The 24,699-nt window shown below is 43.4% G+C and overlaps 1 protein-coding gene across 6 annotated transcripts in view; it reads right to left on the bottom strand.

Annotated features, from left to right (window-relative positions):
• nhsa (Nance-Horan syndrome a (congenital cataracts and dental anomalies)) overlaps positions 1 to 24,699 on the bottom strand; it is a 68,247-nt gene that overhangs the window by 16,716 nt on the left and 26,832 nt on the right. Inside the window, exon 1 of one of the 6 annotated variants that reach the window (XM_016670755.1) lies at positions 14,721 to 14,895. The exons of 4 other annotated variants lie outside the window; for them this stretch is intronic. The gene's annotated coding sequence lies outside the window, so the exon portion shown is untranslated. Of the gene's footprint in view, positions 1 to 5,577; positions 5,597 to 14,720; positions 14,896 to 24,699 lie in introns of those variants that run through there. One more of the 6 variants, XM_016670756.1, reaches the window with a different exon arrangement.

Here is a 24,699-nt window from a genome sequence, read left to right as displayed (position 1 = left end):
GCTTTAAGTGGTTAAATGAAAAATCCGTAGAATGTGCCATTTTTTAATCTGTCTAATCGATTAATCGTTAGAATAATTGATAGATTAATTGATTACTACATAATCTCTAGTTGCAGCCCTATAGCCAATAATACTTTATGCTGTTTATTTACACAGAGACGATGCCCCTGGACAAGTTGATGTAAACAGGAACGATTTAACAGATCATAAGTTGGTGAAAAGCCACTATATATATATTATATTATTGTCTGATAATCCATTATTCTGGTCTCACTAATACCAAGCAAGCCAGTCAAACTACAAACCAACAGGCAATTCGCAAACCAACTTCTTTGCCTTCATCACCAATAACAACTCCATGGTGTTTCATAAAAAAAAATCGACTAGTTTCAAATAATTTAATATTTTTTATGTACATAGAAATCCTAAAACAATAAAACTCACATGATTTGAGCTTATGAATTTTACATACCGTACAATGTTTGCTAAACACCCATTCATTATAAAAGGTAACATAAAATAAAAACCTTTGAACCGTCCCCCAAATATTGCAGCCCTGGGCTACCGCCCCTGTCAGCCCTTCCTACTGCCTGGCCCAGCTTCTGACAGAAGAGACGCCACATTCTTTGGCGCATGAACACAAAGATGATTGTTTTGGTTTTCCAGGAGATTAAGTAATGTCTGATCTAACTCAGGCCACTCAGGTCCAGGGCAAACATGGTCTGTTTACTAAGGCAACTGCATCCACCGCCTCAGGCCAAACAATTGGTCTTAACGCAACCCGATAGCGAGACTTTCATCCTGCAAACACTGACCAGTACCTGCACTGTGACCACTAACACCACCCCCACCTCCACCTCCACCTCCAGTTACAGAGCTCACGTTACAGCAGATCCAAGGAGGTGCTGCGTGAAAGGCAGCACTTTGACAGGAGCCGTTTCTTTATGAAATGCATACTGAGGTGAGTCAGCAGAGGGGCAGTGACATTACAAATGAGCAGAGCAATGAGATGTGAGTGTGTAAAATGTTAAAAACACAAGAAATCGAGATAAAACTTTCTATAAAGGTCTGGGCGATGAATTGTTTTTATCGATTAATCAAAATTTTGGTCTTTGAAGATTTTATTTGTGGAGAATTGGATTTTTATTTTTATCAATATTTCATCACAGAAATCCTGTGAATCATTTAGCCTGCTTTCTTCAGCCACACATCTCTGCGTCTTTTCCCACCTGGTGGATTTTCCTGGCCTCGTCTCTGACCTGCCGGCTCGGCTGAAGCTGGTTCTGTGTGACCCCTGTGTCCGATGAGGGCCAGCCCTGGTTCAACGCGCTCCTGGTTTGCTTTGTGGCACAGCCAGGAGCTAACTTTAGTCTCTTTCAGTCAAGACAGACATAGCTCAGCAGCAGAGGTCAGGGCGACCCGCTAAACCTTAGCCTGTGGCCGTGGACCCAACTGCTGCGTACGCTGAGTGATTTGCTAACAGCGCTGCTAAATCTCAGACGGAGAAACAAAGGGAAATGAGTGCCAGGAGAGGTATTGAGTTTATCAGAGACAGGCTGACGGTTTCCATGAGCCGGCCCTGGTTGACCTGAAAAGGCCTCAGTGTGTTGACCCTGCTGGGCTGAGAAGGCTCTGTGTTGCGTCTCCTGCTCAGCATCAGCAGCAGAGAGTAAACAGTCCAGACGGAGCTCAATGAAAATGGCTGATTTACACCACAAGCTACCAGGATACTTAACTTTGGCAACTTATCAACATATCTAAGCTAAGATTTACAGTATATATGTTTAACTCGCATGTTATTACTTTAGATATTAATAAAACTTATATTTTAGAAGATCCTTCCAGCTTGTGGTTACATAAATTAGCAACTAGCATGGCTTTGCATTTTTTCTGTTTCGTTTTCAGTATTTTAATCTGAGCAACAGTCACTTCCAAAGGTTTTTATCCCCCTTAAGCATTTTATCATGTCACAACCTCAAACCTCAGTTTATTTTCGTGGGTTTTTCCCACAGACTTTCTTAGGAATGCAGGTCTGGCCTCTTCACATGCACAGACTGCAGTTTTCTGGCCGACCACTGATTTTTAAAAAGCCTAACCTGCTGATTCCGATTTGTTTTGCCTGAAAACTCACTAAATATAGTGACAAAGTCACTAAGTTGGATTTTCAGACCTTCATGGAGGAAGATGAGATCGGTGGATAAGATCGGCTTCACATGTGAGTGTCGGCTGTTCAGCAATCACCCAAAATTAAAGGGGCAGTATTACGTATTTTCCAGGCACATGGAGCCATTTCATAACATTCAAGAAACTATGTTACCTTCAGTTGTTGTAAAAATTGCTGTATGTATCAAATATGACTTAAAAGACATTTGACTTCATAATCTAATGCGTTGAAATTGGGCCTCTGTCTCTTTAAAAACTCCTGCTCTTTCTGAAACTTAAACTCTGCCTTCATTAAGTCATCACAACATGGCTCCTCTGTTAACCCTTTAACAACATTTTAATCAGCGTTGAACTGAGAAGTAGCTGCTACATCTCCAGGTGTTTGCTAATTGCTGTCAGCTAGTCTAAAGGAGCTGAGTGGGGGCAGCTGAATAGTTGCCATGGAGATCAAAGGATTTCTCAAACATGCATGGAAGAGTTAAGACAACACTTCAGATATGTTTTTGATAAGGGAATAACATTATAACAAATGAGATAATTTAGTCTGATAAATTTCTATTATCTGTTTTACTGGATTTATTTAGGGGTTTCATATTTTTCTTACAAAAGCCGAAATGTTTTTGTAAGAAAAACAATCTATGTAACAAGTATGCATTACTTTGTGTTGGCTTGACAACTAAAATCCCAATAAAATGCGTTGAGGTCAATAGCTACAATGCGACAAAGTGACGTTATGACACTTAACACTTCTGCAGTGTAAAAACTATGACTGCAATAATGAATTTCATTAGATAGATATCACATCTTTATTGTAAATAATGAGTTAGTGCTTCCATCTGGCTCTGGTTTTGATTTGAATGAAAACACTGGGGAACACCCCGTTTCCTGTTTTGCTTTTCATATCATGTGTCACACGAGTGGAGCAACACAAACCCCAACAAACGGCAGAGATATTTCAAAAGTGACAAACAGATGACTGCGTAACGACGTTCAGATGAGAGCTGCAGACAGATACGGAGTCAGAGGTGGTGTGTGTGTGTGTGTGTGTGAGGAAAGGGGGGGAGATGAGCCATCCTTTCTCCACCCTGCTGAGAAATGAACTGTTGGCCCTGCAGTGACACTCTCCACTTCTCCACCATGCAAACAACCTATTCAATAACAACAACAGGGACGGCAGCAGAGCGGGAGCTGCTGCTCTCTCCTCTGCTTAGTGTCTCTGCAGGTTTACTGATACTTTATAAAAACGTGATTATAGGATATATTTACAAGCCTGAAGTCACTTACAGTTACTGCAGTGGTTTGATTGAGGGTCTTAACCGACCCTAACCATCTAAATCAGAAGATTCAAACTCATTTTCAGCATTTTGGGTCGTATCAGGATCACAAATGTTTTTAAAGGGCTGGTCGGGGCAGAATGCAAATCATTTTCACGTGAATCTGACTGATGCAGCTTTGGTAGTATAAAAAATGTCCTTGATCTGATGGATAAAATCATATTTAAGCACACAACTGTTATCTTGAATGTTGTATTTACGTGTCCCTCTGGAGTCTAGACGGCCACATAAAAAGAAAAAGCTGTGGTGGGTGGAGTTTGACACAGGTGATCTGAATAAAACACCAACGAGAGAATGAAAATAAGGAAGCATAAAGAGGCAAGAACAAAGATTAGAGGAGGAGGAGGAGGAGGGATGATCCGACTCTTCACTTCAACCTTTCAGGAGTTTTAATCCATTTCCTTTTGCTTTTACAGGAATGCTTGCGAGGACAGATGCCCATATGGGGAAACCTTTACAGGTAATTTACAGCTCAGCTGTTGTCCCACATGAGCCCAAAGACAACAGACCGAGCTCCTGTCAGCTCATTGACCCCCTTCCTTGAAGCTTTCACTCACTCTGACCGATCGCCCTTTTTAGGATGATGAGGGGGAGGGGAAAAAAGCTTCCTTTTGCCAGTTCTTTCACATTTTCTTCCTGAAACCACAGCACTATCAACTTCAGTTTTCTCCTTTTCCTCCTCATGATCATCTAGAAGGAGGATTATCCCCTGATAACCTGCCGACGGGGGGTGAGATCCCGCAGCTCCAGACTGCATCCGTCCTGTAATTTAGTCGGTACTGGCCCAGACAGGAGCCGGCTCAACCCCCACTGCCTCTTCACCTACACTTACACTCTCACACACCTACAATTTGCCAGCAGCCTGGGCGAAGGTGGCCGCAGACGCCTGACGCACAGATCAGAAAGAAACGCCACGAGAACAGGATGACGGTCTCCCCGTGTCACGCTGCAAAAACAGAAAACCTTACCGAGAATTAGTGACTAGTTTCTATTGCAAATACCTTAGTGCATTTGAAATAAGACAAAACTAACTTACAAGAAACTTTTTAGTCAAATACAGGAGCCTGTTTTAAGTCAATAATTCTTTAATATTGATTCAAAAATACTAGTTCAAATGGCAGATGATTTAAATTATAAGGCTGGTTTTCAATGTTATTGGTGCCAATGGAACTAGTACCTTTTTTAATCAGTATTAATGAATTACTGACTTAAAACAAGCTCTAACAAGTAACTTTTCAATCATCTAGAAAAAATATCTGAATTTATCTTAAGAGTTACTTGTAAGTTAGTTTAGTCTTATTTCAAAGACACTGATATATTTCCACTATAAACAAAACATAAATGCCTGGTAACATTTTGTGTTTTTGCACTTATAGCTAGAATTTTTTCATCAATATTAAAGACTCGCTGACTTAAAACAAGGCCCTATTTCTTGCTCAAAAGTTGCTTGTGAGTTAGTTTTGTCTTATTTCAAGTTCACTAAGCTATTTACACCAGAAACTACACCGAAAATACTTGATAAGATTTTGTATTTTTGCAGTGTAGGAAGTGAAAAAAGAAAAAAAACAAATCCTCCTTCCTTTTCCAGAAATGTCGCCCTCAGCTCTGTAGCCGCATTACCCTTCAACCTCTCTGAAACATCTGCTCACACACACACACACACGCACACACACACCTCCCCCTACGTCGCCTTCCCCACCCAGATGGCCCGGTCGGGGCCTGACTCCTGACTCGGGTGACCGCTAATCTGAACGCGGTGTGCTGCTGGAGGAGAGGAGGAGTGTTAATCCAAGCCGCCGACCGACTAACCCGCAACCAGGAGGTTGAAGGGGCAGCACAGGATGCAGGACGCTGGCGTCCTTCACGTGGACGACGACATTTGATCTACATGCACAATGAACAATTACAGCCTGGTTTTGAACCTAACAGGAGAGTAAATTTAACATTAAGAAAACAGACAGATGGATTTTTACAGAATGACGATTGAAGTCGCTCAAAAACTAGCAAAACAAATGTCAACAACTCACCTGAACGCCGACATAAAACAACAAGCCCAGAAAAACACCCAACAGACACTGACCGCAATAAAAAGCTGCAATCTGATGTCACAGCGTGAACTGACCCATCCTGCCTGGTGAGAGTGAGCTGCTGGAGAAAGTCCACTCTGACGTCTGATCAGGAAAAGACAAAGACCAGAGTCCCGATGCCAGTAAACACACAATAATACCCGTCTGCTCGCTAATCCGCTCTGAGCCGTCATCCGGCCAGCTGATCGCTGCTGCTGCTGCTGCTGCTGCTGATGATGATGCTGAGCGGCTGCAGCAGGTGGGCTGCATGATTGTTTACACTCTGGAAGTAGTCGGGCCTCCGGGTAATCTGCTGACGGGTAAGCCTGAGTGGAACGAATGCAGTGGCTTTGTTTGGGAGGGAAGTTGGTGAAATGTTGAAATGTTCATCGTGGAAGTGATGAGTGCGAACACGTTCAGCCAGAGCTCCTGTTTCACGAAGCAGCTACTTTAGATGCAACGACGACAGTGGAGACTGGACCGCCTTACGGGCTGATGTCGCGTTCCTCTACGTCTATTGGCTCCTCTGGTAGAGGCGCGTAGAAAGTCTTGATATTTTATCGCAGCTGCGTATATAAATCAGATACTTCTGATTTATTGGGACTTTTGAGATCTGGTAATAAACGCGGGTTATTTTGTAAAAATAAAGAAAAAAAGAAAAACAAAAGATCATTTCTCCATGTGAATTTCCCCACACTAAAATATGTCACTGCCATAAAAGGTTATTTTATCTGAAGGCTTTTTTACACATCTCTACTGGAGGCGTCTGCCGCTGCCAAGTGTAACTTTACTGTTCTTGTATCAGCTGAGGGGGAAAATGATTTCAGATAATAAAACACAGACAGGGCTGTAAAAGAGCAGGAGAAAAGCAGAGCGTAAAAGTCTGCCAACATCTCTCTCTTTTTCTACTCAACCTTTTCAAACGTGGGCTGTATTTTTTTTTCTTTTTTTTTTTTGTTTCACCTGGCCTGATGTTGCCCCTCAGCAGCCCGCAGGTCTCACTGCACAGCTGTAATCAACTCACCAGCTGACTTCCTGAAGAGCTCAGAAAGCAGCCGGTCATTTATGCGTCTGAGAGGCAGAGAGAAGGGCCCCGCCTCCCTCCACAGCTGATTTTATTCAGCGTGGCCAAAAAAATTAGAGCTGTTTCAGTCGACCGCTCCTTCGAGATGAGGGCGTGACATTACCACAGCAGGAAAAAAAGAAAAAAAAAAGACACGCAGGTGTGTAGAATTGTTCTCGCACAAAAGGAGGCCTGCTTGAGTTTCCTGACTGGAGGTCAGCATGGCTGCCGCTGGCAGCGCTGCAAGCCCACACACGAAAAGTCGTCTGGCGGCGCAGCAAGATCCCACGAGCGCCCTGGGAGACGCTGCTTTAAACTCGGGTTTTTTTTGGGCAAGTGCCGGGACCTCCAATTTGCCTGTCTGCCCGTGTGCCGGGAGGTAAAAGAGGAGGAGGAGGAGTGGAAGTGAGGAAATGTATGTGTGTGTGGGCGGGGGTGGGGGGAAACCCATCAGATATCACAGTTTCCATTAAGAATGAGGGAAAACTACCATGACCTCACCTTAAACAGAACGCTCTGCTGATGTCAAACAGTGAGACAGATGTTAAGCTATAAATATTCAGTCTATCAACACAACCTTCCAACAAGCAGCTCGCAGAGAGAGAGAGCTGAGCACATTTTGGTCCACCATTACTACCGACATGAAGCTCAAAGCTTCCAGTCTGTGGAAAAGGTCAAAGGTGGACCTTTTGAGCCAACCGGCTGAGGCTCAAGAACCAACAAATTTCTCAAGTAGATATAACAGATGCAGATTTTAACAAGTTTTTCCCCTTGAGGTTTTAAAACACCTCACTTGATATGGGTCAATAAATTTGTACTAAATTTAAACTTATTGACCCATATGAATGAATTATTATTGACATGGGTAGACGTCATATCAATAACTTAATGATGATTTATATCAATAAGTTATATATCATAACTTATATCAAGTTTTGACATAACTTGATATAAATATTAATGATATAAAATATGGTGTGTTTTGCAATTTTTGTAAAATATGCTTTTATGAAAAAATAAATAAAAAAAGTTTTGTGGTCCCCAAAAACCTGAGGCCCTGGGCTACTGCCACTTTTGAGCCTTTTATAAAGTCTGGCCCGAGACAGTAATTAGTCAGTAATTATTATTTTCTTCTCACTGTTATGTGGAAACCGTTTCTTTTCTTGCCGTTTCTCTAAATTATTTCCCACAAACAACATCCCATCGAACAAAATGCTTTAAAATAAAATGGCGGCTGTCTAAAAGTGTCCTATGGCAGACATTCATTGAACAGTTTTTAAGTTGTCCTTTCACGAAATTTGGGGCTCTGAATGTGTTTTAGTTAGCGCACCAAGGGCCAGAACGGCTCTTTGGTTTGAAGAGCCCTGGAATATAAAATATCTAATGTCATCGATATTTAAAACACACACAAACACACACAGAACCTGATTGGGTTCTGGGAGCCCAGTGCTGTTCCAAACCTCTCCTGAAGAGAGGTCAGCGCTGCTCCCAGCTGTGGATGAGGGGCGCCGTGTGAACGGGGTCCGCTTTCTCAGCTGCTCCATATTACGGCTACAAAGTCTGACAGCAGGCTGCGGTCGCTTTGAAATACTTTCCATTCTGAACCCTCTGGAGTGGGGCATATTGTAGAGATAGAGAGGGGTATATTGTGGAGAGGGGCATATTGTGGAGTGGGGCATATTGTGGAGTGGGGCATATTGTGGAGTGGGGATTATTGTGGAGTGGGCTTGATGACAGAGAGTGGATTTCTGTTTCTCCACGAGGAGGGAAAAGAACGGGAGGCGTTCAACGCGTTTAATTGTCTGACGTCCTCAGAAACATTTCCCTCGTAAAAACCCTACGCCGCCTGTGTAATGTTCACGGGAGTGTGCGGTGGAGGTTTATTGCGCAGTAATAAGCGGCGCTATTTTGTCGGAGGGCTATAAGACGTTTATGATTTACGTTGAATTTAAACAAAAGTTTGAGACCAGCGATGAGGAGGAGAGAGAAGACGAAGGAGCAGCATAAAAAACAAACAAACAAAAAAAAAAACCCGATGTAGCAAGATGCTGTGTTTTTGCTGTGTTTCAGACACGAAGCTGAACTTGGTTTCCAATTCCAGCTTCCGATTCGGGAAATGGCTAAAGGGCAATTCCACCTAATTTTTTACTACCTTACGCAGCTTTAATCTACTCTAGTTAAAAAAAACTACAACACCTGGACACTTCAAACTTGGACAGGATTACTCTGCTCTAATAGCAGAATATTTAAAACTGTGTTTGGGATTTGTGTAAGTTTTTTCTGATTTGTGAAACTTCAATAAATGTTGATTTCACCACTTTTTTCCCTCTGGATCACACTAGAATTGCTCCAGTTCCAAAACTTCAACACCCTAGACAATTCAAACATGGACTTTATTATTCTGCTTTTGTCCGATTTGTGAAACTTCAATAAATGTTGATTTCACCACTTTTTTCCCTCTGGATCACACTAGAATTGCTCCAGTTCCAAAACTTCAACACCCTAGACAATTCAAACATGGACTTCATGGACTTCCGGATGGCGGAGAAACGAACAACAGCTTAAACTCCGGGCTCCCAGACGGTCGAGTTATTCCCCGACAAATAACTCATCAAACATCATTATTGATATTCATATGTCATGTTGGGGAATAATAAGAGGAAGACAAGAGGAATTCAGCAAGAAAAAACGAAAGAAACCGCAGTTTTATCGAAGGACTCGCCCTATGACAGTAAGCTAACGGCGGACAAAGATATGGAAGCTATGGGAGCTAACATCCTAGCCGAGCTGAAAGAAGTTCAGACAAACCTCAAAGAACAAATTACCGACCAGTCAGGACTTATAAAAAAAGAAATGTCTGAATTCAGAAAAGAGATGGGGAANTCCAAAACTACAACACCTAGAAAGAAAAAACTTCACAAATCCCAACCGAGCCAAGCTCCTGTGAAACGCCTCCCGCCGCAGGTTATGTCACGGTGTTGTGCGGTCTACAACAACAGTACGGTAAAGACAGCAATCGACAATTACGAATTCACAAGTTTGTAGGAAATAACGATTGATGAGCTTTTATTTTCCATGTTATCGGAAAATAAGAGCAGAAGGCGTCGTTGGGACATTCACCCGCTGCGTCGAAGTGGAACCGAACTGAGGGAGGCTAATGTTTCAGTACGTACATCTTCATGGCCTCAGTGCCTCAAAACCATCCGTTCTGCTCTGTGGCTGAAAAACCGACTCATGGAAGTTGAGTAGCGCTGCATAAATACACCCACAAAGTCCAGAAGAAAATAGAAGGCACCTGTAAGTACATCTGTTTTTGAAGACATCAGTACAGCGAGCAAAACATTTTCAAACGGATACAACTGCTGTAGCCATTGCATAAGCAGAAAAAAAAAAGTAATTTTCACAGCGAGGAAATCTAATGTTTGGGAGGAAAAGTCACATGGCTTTACGATTACCTTGCTACATAACTGCTCTGTCAATCCTAACCTGGCCTTTACATCTGAGGATGACCTCTGAATGACCTCACAGCCCGCCTCCTGTTTACCACTCTGTGACTCACTGCTACGGCTGCTGACTGACAGAAAGAAACTAAAAGAAAGTAAAGGAAAGGAAAAGACGTTGAGCCCACAGAGGCAGCAAATTTTAAATTTCATCTACATGCACACTCAGCAGGGGCGACCTTTTGACCTTTACACACCTCATTATGATGTCTGCATACGGACAGGGAGGTCAGTTCACATCATTAAACACTCGAGTAAATCACCAGCTCATTGGAAAATCACTCACTACCCGTATCCTTCTCTATATCATCACCTTCTGAAAACAATGGTCTGTCTTATTTTTTTTCTTTTTTTGCCAAAAGGGAATTCGGTAAAAAAAAAAAAAAAAAGCAGAAAAATGACTATTTTAGGAGGGTGACGATATGATAGAAACAAATTAGGTCTAGATGTCGATTAGGCAGATATTCGATGTGAAAAATCTTGCCTCGACAACACGAGGAACTGATTTTGAGGTCTTAATTCATCGCAAATTGGCAACAAACATAACAAAGCACAAAAAAAAAAAGTCACAGCCTGTTCTCGAGTTTTAAAATTTCTTTGGCCTTTAAATCAGCACGAAGCTCACTTTTACAGCCCCGTCCTGCCGATTTGCCACAGCCTCTGCAAACACACCCTCACATCATTTAACGCCGTTTGAGGTCACAGCTGACTCCCATTGGGACGTAATGGCTCTCCCGCCGAGCTCGGCCCGCTTCAGCTAGACCTTTGAAGAGCTCGCGCACGTTTATGCAAAAACCTCAACAGAGGAGGAGGGAGGGGTGTGCCGGGTGCTGGCCCGCGCTCAAAGGGGCTCTCAGGTACACCGATTAGCTTCACAGTGGCCTTTGATTTCTTTGGCATTTTGTTTGGTCTGCGCTCCCGTCTCACTGGCACTACGAGGAAAGCGGGAATTCTTGAGAATAAATTGGAAAAAAAAGAGAGAGAATTCCTGGATTTACTGGAAATAAAGGTAGTCGACCACAAGGCAGAGTATAACGGAAAAGCCTGAAGTCAGAGCAGGAGAAACAGCAACATGAGCCTCACGGTCCGCTCCGCCGGCAGGAGCCTGAGGGTTTACGGGAAGACCGCAGGATTTAAACCGGCGAAAGGAAAGTGGTTTTTGTTGTTTTTTTTCCCAGGATGTTGCCAGAGCACAGTGACTTTAACCGTCCACCAAACAAAGCCAGAAACAAACAAACCAGATTAATCTTTCATCAAGCCGCGCCTCGGCCAAACCAACACGCTCAGCTGAAGCTTTTGAATCGACGGTTCTCCTTCACAGGGCCCGGCTACTGGAGACGCTACGCGATACCGATGCAGGTCCGTGAGCGTGACATTGTTGTGGGTGTGAGTCTGACGACATTCTTGTTTTCATCTGCACATTTAAAGGAATTCGAGCGTATTTTAAAAACACTCTCCTTAAAATAGAGGATCAGGGGTGAGGTATATAGGGTGGGGGTACGTAGGGGCAGATATGCTGAGAATACTCATCCCACCCAGGACGAAGAGGAGCACACATACCTAACATGCTAAACTTAAAAAGAGTAATGCGACACTTTTGAGTGAATGTACATTTGTTAAAGAAAACTGATCCAACAATGAGCGTGTTCACTGTACTGCATTGCAAAAACACTAAATCTCACCAAGTATTTTTGGTCTAGTTTCTGGTGCAAATATTTCAGTTCATTTGAGACAAGGCTAGCTTACAAGCAACTTTTCAGAAAGATATAGGGGCTTGCTTTATGTCAATTATCCCCAATACTGATTAAAAAGTTCTACTGGTAAATTACTTCACTTATAACGAGGGAAAAATGTTTTGTTATAAGTGAAATAGTCTGCCAGTGGAAATAGTACCTATTTTAATGAACACTAAGGAATTATAATGTATCTAAGCAACATCTTTTTCTAAAACAGGTTGTTGTTTTCGATGACATGGAACCGTTCCCAGAAATGTGGTCATCCACAAGGAAACGACGAGAACGGCTCAAAATTTCTGCTTTTACTCTCCAAGACCTGCAGGTGGCGCTGATCAGGAAGTACGGGACATAAAGCCTCTACAAGACGTTAGAAGTAAATAAAGCAAAGTGCGACTGGAGTCTTTTGCAGAACCTTTTGTGAGGTTTTGTGAGTCCCTCTGGTAAGCCAACACCTTTATTTAATTTTAAAATGTATTCTATTGTTTTAATTCCTTTGATGCTTGACTTATCTTTAATCTCCAGTTTGGCACGTGTGTTGAGGGACAACAATAAATGGGCATTTGATTCATTTAAATATTTCTTTTTGACTTTTTAAGATTTCTATTTGAGCAAAGCCGAACTGAATCTTCATGTTAAAGTTTTCCTTGACTTAAACTCTTCCTGTATGCAGAGTAACACTTGGTGTGCTTCAAAAAAAAGACAAACACGTTGAAGTGCAAAACAACATCATCATCATCATGCTTGAAAAATGCTGACTGCCCATTAAAAACAATAGGACCATGTAATCTGCAGCAGTTCATTCATCAGCTTGTTGTCAAGCGCGTAGAAAGGTCAAAGGTCAGAAGCTACAGGAAGGTATGCAACGACTGTTTCCAGTCATAGTAGGAGACACGCAGAGGGTAGAGAGATGTGTTTGTCTTGTTCAGGTGTCTCTATCCACCGTGGGACACGGTCTGTGTCCCCCTCATACATTCGGACGGTTGCTTGGTGACCTGCTGCCAGGTGGAGAGGAAGACGCAGACTGCTCTGAAAGCGTCTGGAGGGTTTAGTCTAGAGATTTCCTCCACTGTTTCCTCTATAAACACTGAGCTGTGTCGACCTGAGACTCTGGTTTCTCCAGTTCAGAGGCATCAGTCATCGCTCGCATGGAGCAGAAGAACCAGGACAGACTGAAAGGAAACCCAAACAGGAAGTGGAGCACGCAGACGTTTGGGGGACGCCGCGGTTTGGGAAGGGGAAAGACGAGGGCCCCGTTTGTGACGGTGGGACTGCAGTGGAAACCTCCCTTTAACCGTCTGAGGTCAGCCTTGCAGGCGGGTGACCCCGTTGTGTGTGTGTGTGCGTGTGTGTGTGTATGTGTGTGTGTGTGGGAAAGTCATTAGGAGGGAATGGCATTGGTCTGGGGCTGAACCGTCTCTCACACGTCTCTCCATGACAGCGAGTCGGCCGAGGCAGGAGGGAGAATGAACTGGACGTCTGGCAGTTATCAGGGGGAGGGATGGAGCCAATCCAGCAGTGCTTTCACTGGAAACAATGGAGGGGATCAGACCGTACCAGCTCCCGGTGGCTCCCAACGCCACACCCAGATGGTATGACAAGCTGTTCGTAGGAAACTGGCAAGTCAAAGTCTACGTTAAACCGTGTTTTTGGGTTTGTTACATAAAGGCTGACTGGGAAATTTGAGTGGGAAGATCAGCCCTCGCCCAGCCCTCCGCTCCCAGACAGACTGGAAATAAACAAGACTCTGTCTATTGATAGCCTCTCTGAGTCAGCACACTGCTGTAAAAACAAAAAATACCAAATAAGAAAAAATAATACACACTGCTGCAGAAAATTACTGTGAAACGGTGACCTGGATGTTAATTAACTGTGGAAAAACTCCACTTATCGCTTGACTGAGTTTCCATTACGAACTTTGTCGGTGCTCCTCTAATGCCGCTATTGCCGTATAATACTAAGGAATAAAAAACACAATTAAAATCACACGTGAGTAAGTTTTTATTTCCATGTGACAAGTCGCTAAAAAAAACATCTTGCATTATGTTTAAACCAAATGGCCAGACAGAGATTTTAAGCGGAACGGCAAAAGCAAGTGAGGTGGATTAGCATCGCCTGCCAACAGCTGATGATGTCATCCAGGACGTCTGACTGTGGACTATCATCTCGGCTGCTCAGACACTGATTGTCACTGCAGTCATGAGACCGTCAAGCAGCAAACATCTTCAGGCCTCTTCAGTCAGAGGCCTTTTCAAACGAGTTGGAAGACTGACTGCTGCTGGAGATACTTCCTGCCTACAGTGCAGCCATCTGCAGTTAGTCTTTAGCATCACATGCTTTTTACACTTTTATTTGCAAAAAAAATTTTTGAGACCATTTCTCAGTTTACACAATACGTTGATCACATAAAATTCCTATTAAAAACACTCAGTTTTGTGGCTGTAAAGTAACAAAATCTGAAAATATCTTAAGGGGAGTAAGCCCTTTTGTAGTGCAATTAGACGTAACCTCCAGTGAAGGTGTGCGCTCGCTCTTTCACAGTTCATGCCTCAGCTGTGGAGAGGAAACTCCAGAGGACCCCTGCAGTGAACCGTGAGTCCTCTGCACATTATGCGTGTGTGTGTGCGTGTGTGATCAGCGGCGGGAAATGACCAAGCTAATGTTTAAATGAAAAACAGATTGGCTCCAGATGTACTTTTAAGTTCTATTGGTACTTACCTATTGATCATAAGCAGGAAGCACCAGAGAGTGGAGAGGACATGGAAGGAGAAAGGAAAAAAGAGACAAAGAAAACACAATTAGTTGATTGCAGGCAGGATATCAGCTAAACGTCTCATTTTAACCAAACACAGTTTTTCTACCTGCTCAGGCTAAACCTCAGGAGAGCGCACGAGAGGCGGCGTCGTGTTTCATGACATTAAACCGGAGCTCTGCTTTCTGCTCCCTGATAAAATCTTATCTTCCAAGCCGGAGAGAGGAACCAAAACCCCTCCGCCTCCCTCTGATCTCAAAAATCCCCTCTCCCGCTCCCCAGGGTGTTCGACGGAACTTTACGGAGGCCAGAATTGGGCTTCGCTCGCGCGCCGACCGCCTTGCTCTGAATGCATTTTTTTCCCCCCCGAGAGGAGTTCACCAAGACAAAGAGAGAAACGGTCCAGAGAGGAGAAAGTAGGCCTGACTCTTGAATAGCCCCCACTTGCCCTGGAGGGATTTTTCTTTTCTTTATTTTCCTTTTCCCCTAAGAGCTTTGTGAACGGTAAACTAAAGGAATGGCTGCCAATAGGCACTGAAATCACAGCAGTCATTGGGTTATTATGCTACGAGGGACAGGCGCCATCCAGCTCAAAGAGCAAAATATGCTTTTGGGGCCATAAAGCTGGAGCGAAAGAGCAGCTTTGCCCTACAGAGAGAAACTGCTTTATCCTTTTCTTTGTAAACTCCTCCATGCTGTTCAGGTCTTTTCTTTCGTACAACACGTCTGGTTTACTTCTTACACTCAGACTTGACAAACTCTGCCCACTGCACCGAACTGCAGCAGCAGCACTTTGGTAATGACAGGTCCTGATCTCTGGTCAAGATGTACAATTAGTGGGCATGGAGAAGAGGCACGGCACCGTGACACTCTGCAGCAGGACGCATGACGACGGTTTTACACCAGCCGCTCTCGACTTCTTCACGAACGGAGACGTTACAAATGAAGACGCAGCAGCGCCCGCTAGATGTCTGGAGGCGCCGGTGGGAGCCCATAGGTCTTCAGGATGCCGTTTCATTGGGAGTCGTCAGGTTTCCACAAGCTCTGACCTGCCAATGCCAGATTGAGGTGCTCCAGTAGAAGTGCAAGACATAAGAACAGCCTTCAGAAACGTTCCCTGTAAAACCGAGATCCGTCTCAGCAGCAATCTTGTTGTGAGCTTGAATCTGGTGATTTCAGCTCACTCTGACTTCTTCACTCAGTGACAGCATCAGTTTTAAACAACTTTGTGTCTGCTGTTGAAATGATAACGTCTTGCTCTCTCTCCCTCTCTTGCAGCATTAACAGTGAGTTTGATGCTGCGGTGTATTCTATGGATCTGATTGCAACAGACTGTTACTTGTGTTTCCTTGACGTGAGCAGAAAAATACGTTCTCTAAAAAGCACACAACCGGAGCTAGTGAAGTCAGTTTTAGACCAGCACGGGTTGATCGGAGAAAAAAAACGCATCTTCATCCACTGTTGCGTGTTTCTTATGGAGTCCAACCTCCACCAGATGTCTTTTCCCAACAGATGGCAGTCAGAGGAAGTCCGACCGAGGCCGAGAACCAGAGATCAGGTCCGAAGATTTACACTTCAACTTTAGTGCCACACGTCGCTTTGCAGAGTCAGCACAGAGGCCGGGGTTATAAACCATTACATTTTCCAGCAACGACAGCAGTCATCCGAACTGAAGCTGTGAAGCGGAGCATACGCCGTTAAGATAACAACTGGCGAGTGAGGCAGAACTGTTATCACCGATCCTGGATTCTCTCAGGCTTAACAGCGGAAACACTTCCTTACGTTTCCTGTCATTTCACGCCGGGTCTCGGGTAGACCGGGAAAAACGAGCAAAACAACACGAGAAAAAAAAAAAAAAGAAAACAAAAAACATTGAAAGAAATCATGCTGGAGCCAAGAGCTGAGTCGTAATCATAACAAGCAAGTTGGGCTCTTTTCCCCCCTAATGCACCTGTGGGAGCTGCAGCCAACTAATAAAAACATGCAAGCCCTTAAATCTACTCTGCATCACTTCCCAAAGGTCTCAGCCCAGGAGAGCAAATCAGGGCTGAAAAATATAACATGTATTTGCAGCGCGCTGCCGGCCGCCACGCTCCGGAGAGATTCCCGTGGAAGTATGGAGTCGAACTTCCCGGCTGAAGCCCGAGGAGGATCTGCTGCTCCAGCTGAACAAACAGCTGAACTGCACAGAGTGGAGTAGGGAGGGGTGTGGCTGTCAGACAGCCAGGAGTGGCTGCATTGAGTGTGTGTGTGTGGAGGATGGCTGTTTATAGAGGTGAGCCTCACCCTGACCTTCTGGATTTCACCATACTAGCAGCAGTGCAGATAATACACCAACAGGAGCAAAAGGAGACACGAAAATTAAGGATAGAGAGAAACGACGACATTAAAATAGCTTGGAAAAGTATTCACACCCCTTAAACACTTTCATGTTACAGGTTGCAAACACAAACTACGATGAACTTTGATAGATCAAAACACATTAGGGAATAGTTGTAAAATTGGTGAAGAAAAATGGTACTTAGTCTTTTATATTTGTTTTTTTGTTGTTGTTTTTTTAGATAAGAAGCCAAAGGTTATGGAATTCACAAAACTATGGAGGACCAATCCTGCCATAATTAAGAACAATACAGAAAAATATACATAATTACGAGGCCAAAAAAATGCACTGATTGCACTTTATGGCCAATCGCCGATTATTTAAAAATCCCGACATGCCGGTTCCAATTTTGACCTATGCAGATTTTTATTGTCTGAAATGTCACTAAATATAGCTAAGTTGGTAACAGTGGGGGAGGCTATTGTTAAATGCAAATGTGCAGACATGCCAAGACAAAAAATAAATAAATAAAAAAAGAGAAGAGAAGCAAATGTCACAAACTCTCATCTTGTAGGTTTGGCTTTCAAGACGTTTTATGAAACAGGAAGTTAAATTTGAAATGGGCTGAGAGGATTGGCCAGAATTCAGCAGAGCTACTGGACTGGACAGAGAATAAGAAAACGTCAAGGTCCGATTTGTGGAAAAGTTGCCATGACTGGTGAAAATCGCAAGTCCGCGCAAAATCTGCGAACGATGCGTGAATGTGCGTTGATGGCCGCGATCGCAACGCCGCGACTTCCAGGGGGGACTGCATCACGTTTTGATGCAAGCAAACATGTCAACCTCTTTTCACATTTTAATTTGTAAAAATACGTTAAAGAACTCTTTGCCTCCAACTTTACAAGTGAAAGAGTGAAATTCACTCTAATATGGGGATGTAGTGTGACGGCCATCTTTGACCATCACTATGTGCATCCAGAATGACAAAGAAACAATCCAGAGAAGCTTTTTCAGGACGATAAGTCGTGTGATTACCCCTCCCAGACAGTGTCCTCCAACATAATATGACAGATACAATCAGAAAAAGCAAAATAAAACTACAGTAAGGTTATGAATAGCTCTTGCTGACTGAGTTGCAGCGTGAATGTGAAGGAGACGCTCGTCCAGCTTCACGGCACGGAGATCACTTCTCACGGATCTATAAATGCAACACAGCTGACTCTCATTAAAATTAGTAATCACATCAGAGAGGATGCTAGTGCCGCTAAGCACCGCATGTTTTAGAGAGAGAGAGAGAGAGAAAATATATATGTATATATGTAACCACCTGAAACACCGGCTATTATTGCCGCTCGTACCATCCCCGATATCAAAAGTCAGCCGGGAGGCAGAAACCCAGCTCCTCCAGAAGCAGTAAACCCAATCGGAACGATTTAAAGTGAAAGCGTATAGGGTTTCCTGGTGGCGGTTATTCCCAGGGGTGTAGAGTTTCATTTGGCGTTTTGTTTTTTGAGCCTTTTGTTAACAGCTCCGGGAAGCTGAGCCTCCACCTCCACCATCACATGAACTTACGACAGAAAAACTTCCTCGGAGTCTTCCAATCGCCTAATGAAATGAAACACTGAGTTACTGACCGTCGTGATCAGTCCAGTCAGAGCCACGCGAGGTCCAATTTACCCCCAGATAAACAAGCTAATTGCCGTGTGTTTGGTGGCTGTGGAAAACTACTCATCCCTTCAACCTTCACAGATTGTCACAACCGCAAACTTTTACTGGGACTTTAAGTGAGAAAAGATAGGGGCGTAGCTGGAAGGAAAAAACCAAACATGGTGTTCAAGTAGAGTTGCTGACAAGAATCTGAAGAGTGGTGCGCCTCAGATTCATTAATATATCGATACTGTCATTGAACAAACAATCGAGAAAATAGTAAAACAATAGTTAAAAACAGAAATAGTTAAACATTATTTATTAGAATATACAGTGACAACGATACGTCAAAATCTTTTATTGTTTATCATGATAAATTTTAAACAATACAATAAATGCTGACCTCTGACCGGTGACCTTTGAAGCCAATTGGTTTCACTTGATTTTAGAGGAATCAGGATGAAGGAGGCAGAGATTTTTATGTGCAAGAAAAACTGAAAAAAAAAAAGAAGTGAAAACCACATTTCATTTTTATTTATCCTCACAATTATGCAGTATTTTGTCGGCACTGTAAATGTTCGGCAATTAAGCTTAAGTGGAACCATTCCTGGAAACAAAACAGCTGTTGTTGAGCAGCTTGAAGAAAAATGATGACACATAAATGATCACAGTGTTGACTTTATTTGGTTGTTATTTTATAACTTTCTTAGCTTCTTTATTTGCTTCCATCCACACTAAAGGGAAAAAAACCACCCGGTTGTTTTGGTAGCTGTGCTCTCTGCTCCGTCCAGCAGCTAATTACCCAGTTTGTCTCCCCATCTGATTGTTCCTCTGCACAGAGGACACAATGGGTCCAGCTCAGCTTTGTGAAAGACGGGCAAGACGCTCCATCGAGCCGAGCGAAAGCCGCACAAACCCCCCCTTTATTTTTTTTTAAATCACGCGCCGTCATTTGAACTGACGGTGAGCCACGCCGCTTCAAACGATTAGCAAACGGATCAGTTAGAGCTGATGAATTAGACAAGATGAACAAAAGAGACGTTTAATGATGAATTACTCAGCAGCTGCAGTTAAAACAGATGAACTACAAGAAAGAAAGAGAGAAAGGAAGAAAAAAGAGGGGCTTGAAAGTTAATGGATGTGGTGAAGAAGAGGGGGTTTCTTAATAAGTGAACAAATAACCTCAGAGACTCGACTGGGCAGCAGGGTTTTCAATAGACGAGAGAGGGAAAGTGTGTTTCTCTGTGTGTGTTTAGCATGCGTGAGTGTCCACATGTCTGGTGCGGTGCAACATGGAGGCCGCCCCCACGGGAACTGGGCTTTAAAGTCAGGAGCCGTCCTGAGCAGACGAACCAGCGGGGCGGACAGGAGCGCAAGGCAGCGCACATCAAAGCCGGCTCTCACAGCTCCTGTTTATGTTTCATTTTTTTCCTTTATCTGACGATCAGTTTGCTTCCCTCGCGCTCGCTCTCTCAATAATCAGAGGATTTTTTGACCTTATATAGATATCGCGGCATCCCCACTCTCCAATAGGTATGCCTTTACAGGATCCAGGGGGATTGGAGGATGCTCCCAGGAGTGTTGCCTGTCTATTCCCATAAGGACGGATTTGGGAGAGAAGTGGGCATACGGGGCTAATAAAGGGAGGAGGAGGGGGCATCTTCAAAAGGCCGAGCGGAGAGAGGAATTTCTTCATTATGCTCCCATAACTTCATAAGCTCTGCTCTGTGTTACGCTCCAAGAAAGCCTGCTGGACTGTTTGTGGTTGGTTAGCGGTGGCTTTGTGTAGCATTCACACATTAACCCAACTGTGTGAACCACAACTTAAAAAACAACTTTACATCTCTCGCTCTTTCTGTTGACGAACACACGCTGCGTCATAATGAATCCCTTAAACTCGGGGTGTAGCGCCGACCGGCGGCTGCGGATCTGTCTAGCCACACATTTCTGCGCCGGTGGAGACGTGTCACAACACGGAGGGCATTCCCTAAGCGGCGAAGATGTTGGGGATGGAACGGGAAGCTTTAAAAACAACAACAGATTGACTCTTAAAAAATAATTGAGGAGGAAGAGTGACACTTCATTTAAAAGGGTCTTTTGCAACTCAAACCGATGGCGAGCTTTGAATCGCCGTTGCGTACCTCAACGTATCTGCAGGTTTCAGCAAGGCCAATTTAAGACTTTTAAAGATCTTTTTAATGCTACCTTAAATGAAATTTAATACAGAAAAAAATATAATGGATGGTTGTATCAAAAATAGCAAAACTTTTAAATTTCTGGGGTCTTTGCAACTCTTGACAGCAGTTTTGTGTTTCTCATGCTGCATGTGGCTCTCTGCAGCCTTAACCCCCATAGAGCTTAGCTTAAACGTCTTCTTTTGTTGTTGCACAAAATGCAACAAACTAGCTTACAGAGGCTTCTGCAGCCTTGTATGGGAGGGCAACAGAAGTGAGTCAATGGGAAAAAGGAACATCCTCCAACCAGCCAGCGATAAAATTGCTCTTACACGTGGTAGATGCAAAAAAGCTGGCCAGCTAGTTAGCAAGGGTACATTAGCGGTGACCTCTGCCTGACAAAGAAAAAAACAAAACAAGTTTAACAAGTTCCACCATGACAAAATTTAAGACTGGTGATTAATGTGTCTAAGAACAATTTAGGACATTTAAGGCCTTAGTTTTTGAAAACTTTTAAAGGGTGCCTGGTACCTTTGCGTTGCCATTTCATCCCTTCCTCCTTCCACTCTGTAAACCAACCATTTCACATCCATTTCTGAAAATCAGTCACTGTCCAACTTTTGCTCTGCCAGGAGAGAGCGTGTGAAAACAAAGACCTGTCCTCTCACATTGAAGTCAGAATATTCCACTTGTTTCATGGACCAGGAAACAAAACTCCAACAGAATCCATTCATCTTGTTTACAAGCACTGCTCCCTAAAATGTTTCCCCGCTCTCCACCTGTGTACGGACATGACCGGTCTTTACCGGCTCACCATCGTTACATATTAAATGTTTTCATATCCAACAGAGGGACATGTAAACCCACATAAGAAAGTAGTTGTTTACAGTGTGCATGACATTTTCCTCACTAAAGCACACGCAGCGTCACGGCCCGGTGATCTTTTCTCTTCGGATGAAAGGAACGGGGAGAGTTTGTGTTCGGGTGGAAAGAGCAACAGGAAGACGTGGCCGAGGAAAGAGCAGGGGCAAAACTTAATACCCCGGTCCGCTATGATGCAACCCAGTTTGTTCTCATTTTGCAGAGGTTGAATATAATCTGTGTCGACATGAACTGAACGCGGACCGCCCGATGTTTCTGGGTAGACAAGCCGAAAGTCTACCGGGCCTCATGAAGGTACGCTTTACCTCTTGAGCAACCAAAACATGTCTTCATAACCAAAGCATGTCTCATTCTACATATGTTTGTTTTTTTTGTCTAAAACGTCTAAATCCATCCATCGTTTTCCTTCCACTTCACAGTTGTGTGTTGGTCTGTCACATAAAATCCCAGCATCCATTTGGGAGTTTGTAAACATCCTATAGAGTGGAAAAATTCAAGAAGGCACAAATGCTTTGGCAAGGAACTGTTTGATACCTGCACATTAACGACGTGTGTGTGTTTTATTATCTGGGTGCAACTCTGTTCACACACTGGAGAATATGAAAACTGTCTTTAGCCAAACCTCATTAACACCAAAGAAATGCAACAGTGGGATGACCTATCACCTTTACGTTTCATTCAACATGTTTCCGTAATCAATAGCAGCTTGCATTCCTTCTGAGTGGTACAACAGTGCATCTAATATCACCAATAAAAGCATTATAGGGGGAAAAACATGGAAACTCACACCCGGTGGAGACTTTTGACAACTTTCCCCCACCACACACACACACACACACACACACACACACACACACACACACACACACACACACACACACCAGTTGAGAAGCAGACGGGGCAAATCGCACACTGCAGTGATGTTTGGTTCACATCATAACACGGGGCAGAATTCGATCCCTCTAACGTAAACTTAGATCGTTGCCAGAGCAACCTGAGCTTTGTCTTTTGAAGTGCTGCAGCACAATCTCCCTCGATTTGGAAAATGGTTCCATGATTACTAAAGCGCCGTGAGGTCACAGACTAAATGCATTCAGGATATTTTAACCAATTAGGGGCTATTTTCTGCACGCTCCTGTCCTTCAGCTGCTCTCGTCTTTCAAAAGCACCAACAATTGCTGAAGAAAAGCAGCAAAAAAATAAAAAAAATAGTCACCAAGACCTGATCTCTGCGTGACAGGAGGCTGTTATGCAACCGGAGGCCGGGGTAAATCTCTAAACGACGCCTCGCGGTTCTTCAGAAGCCATCAGGAACAAGCTGACAGCAGAGAACCAACACCTGAGCTAAAGAGACACTTTAAGCTAAGATATATATGTTTTTAAAGAGCCTCACAAATGCATCCATACCCAGTTCCACAATAATTCACATTGCATCACATCACAGCCACCAAAACTACAACTTTCTTTATTAGGATTTGATGCGAAATATCAACTTAACTTTGTGAAGCTCTTTCCACATTTGAGTCCAGTATTTGAACCCACAGAGAGACAGACATCGACCTGAACAAAGTAGAGCCCCAACCCACGATTATTTTAGTATTGATTATTCTACCGTTTTTTTCAGACGATTAATCAATTAATCGATTAATCGAATAAAACCTTTTTTTTTGGGCACATTCTGCAGATGTTTCACTTAGCCACTAACAAATCATTCAATTTTTTTTTAAGTAACAAAATAAACATTGCAATGCCTGAAATGCAATAACATTGTACAGAATTGAAACCAGGTGAAGCTAAAACTGCCGCTTGAGAAGTTGAACATATTTACAGACAAACTTATTTTTTATTTTTTACTTTATTGCAAAATGTACACATTTTTACACAGTTTGACTTAATTTACTGCTCTGAGAGTGTTGCTCTTTCAGCAAATGAACTTTTTCATAGTCTGTATGCTCCCGCTAATGATGAATGGATTGCCAAATTAGTTTACGATTATTTCAATAACCAATTGGTCAAGATTAATCCGACTAAATGTTTCAGCAATGGATAACTTTAATCAGAAAAGGAATCCAAGAGGGTTGCTTCTTTTTCTGAGAAGAAACTGAGGAAATTCCCAACTAAGGTGGAAGATCGAGTCGAAAGAAAGAAAACGATCAGAAGTTGTGTCTTTATTTTGCCACGAGCCATGCAGACGACGCATGTGGAATAATAAGTGCACTGATGAGATGAGACCAAAGACGACCAATTTGAACCGAAAAGCAAAAAAAAAAATCCATGTGTTACAGGAAAAAAAAAAGACTAAGCAGAACATCCTCATTGTGAAATACGGTGGTGGTAGAATGATGCATGGGAGTATTTTTCTGGAGCAGGAACATGAGAGTCGCTCAGAGCTGATGAGAATCTGGATGGAGGTAAATAAAGGTGAATAAACTAGTTGGAAGCTTAAGACTTGAGCGGAGATTCACCATCCAGCAGTACGACGGCGCTGAACATAAACCCAGAGGTACAAAGTACTGTTGAAACGCAGAGACGTTTCTGGTTCTAATGGGACAAAAATAGAAAAAACTAGAAAAGATGCACTTTTGCAAAGCACTGGACATTTGTGTCTTGAACGTTAGTCAGCACACACCCACAGTTTCTGATACAAATTCAAATAAACCACTGAAAAGGCGATCAGGGAAAACATAATACAGTATAATCAACATGTGCTCCCATTGGCCAGAAGTGCGTGGTCTGGCAGCCAATGGTGCTGCTCTGCATTGTTCCTGTGTGTGTGTGTGTGTGTGTGTGTGTGTGTGTGCGTGTGTTCGGCTCGCCTTGTCCGTGTGCAGTGGAGTCAGTGTGCGTCTGCGTGTGTGTGAGGGAGCAGAGCAGAGAGAACGGCGGGGCCGACCTCAATACCAAAGGCAGCCAAGCAAGAGGATTTCATTGTCTTCTCATCTCCTCCTCGCTGCTCCTACCCATTTACAGACATAATCTGTTAAATAAACAGCGCTGACAGTGTGACACACACACACACACACACACACACACACACACACACACACACACACACACACACACAC

This window comes from Poecilia formosa, unplaced genomic scaffold, assembly GCF_000485575.1.
Source record: "Poecilia formosa unplaced genomic scaffold, Poecilia_formosa-5.1.2 Scaffold37, whole genome shotgun sequence".
Lineage (NCBI taxonomy): Eukaryota > Metazoa > Chordata > Actinopteri > Cyprinodontiformes > Poeciliidae > Poecilia > Poecilia formosa.
Note: the sequence above shows the minus strand (reverse complement) of the source record. Positions and strands in the feature narration are given on the sequence as shown.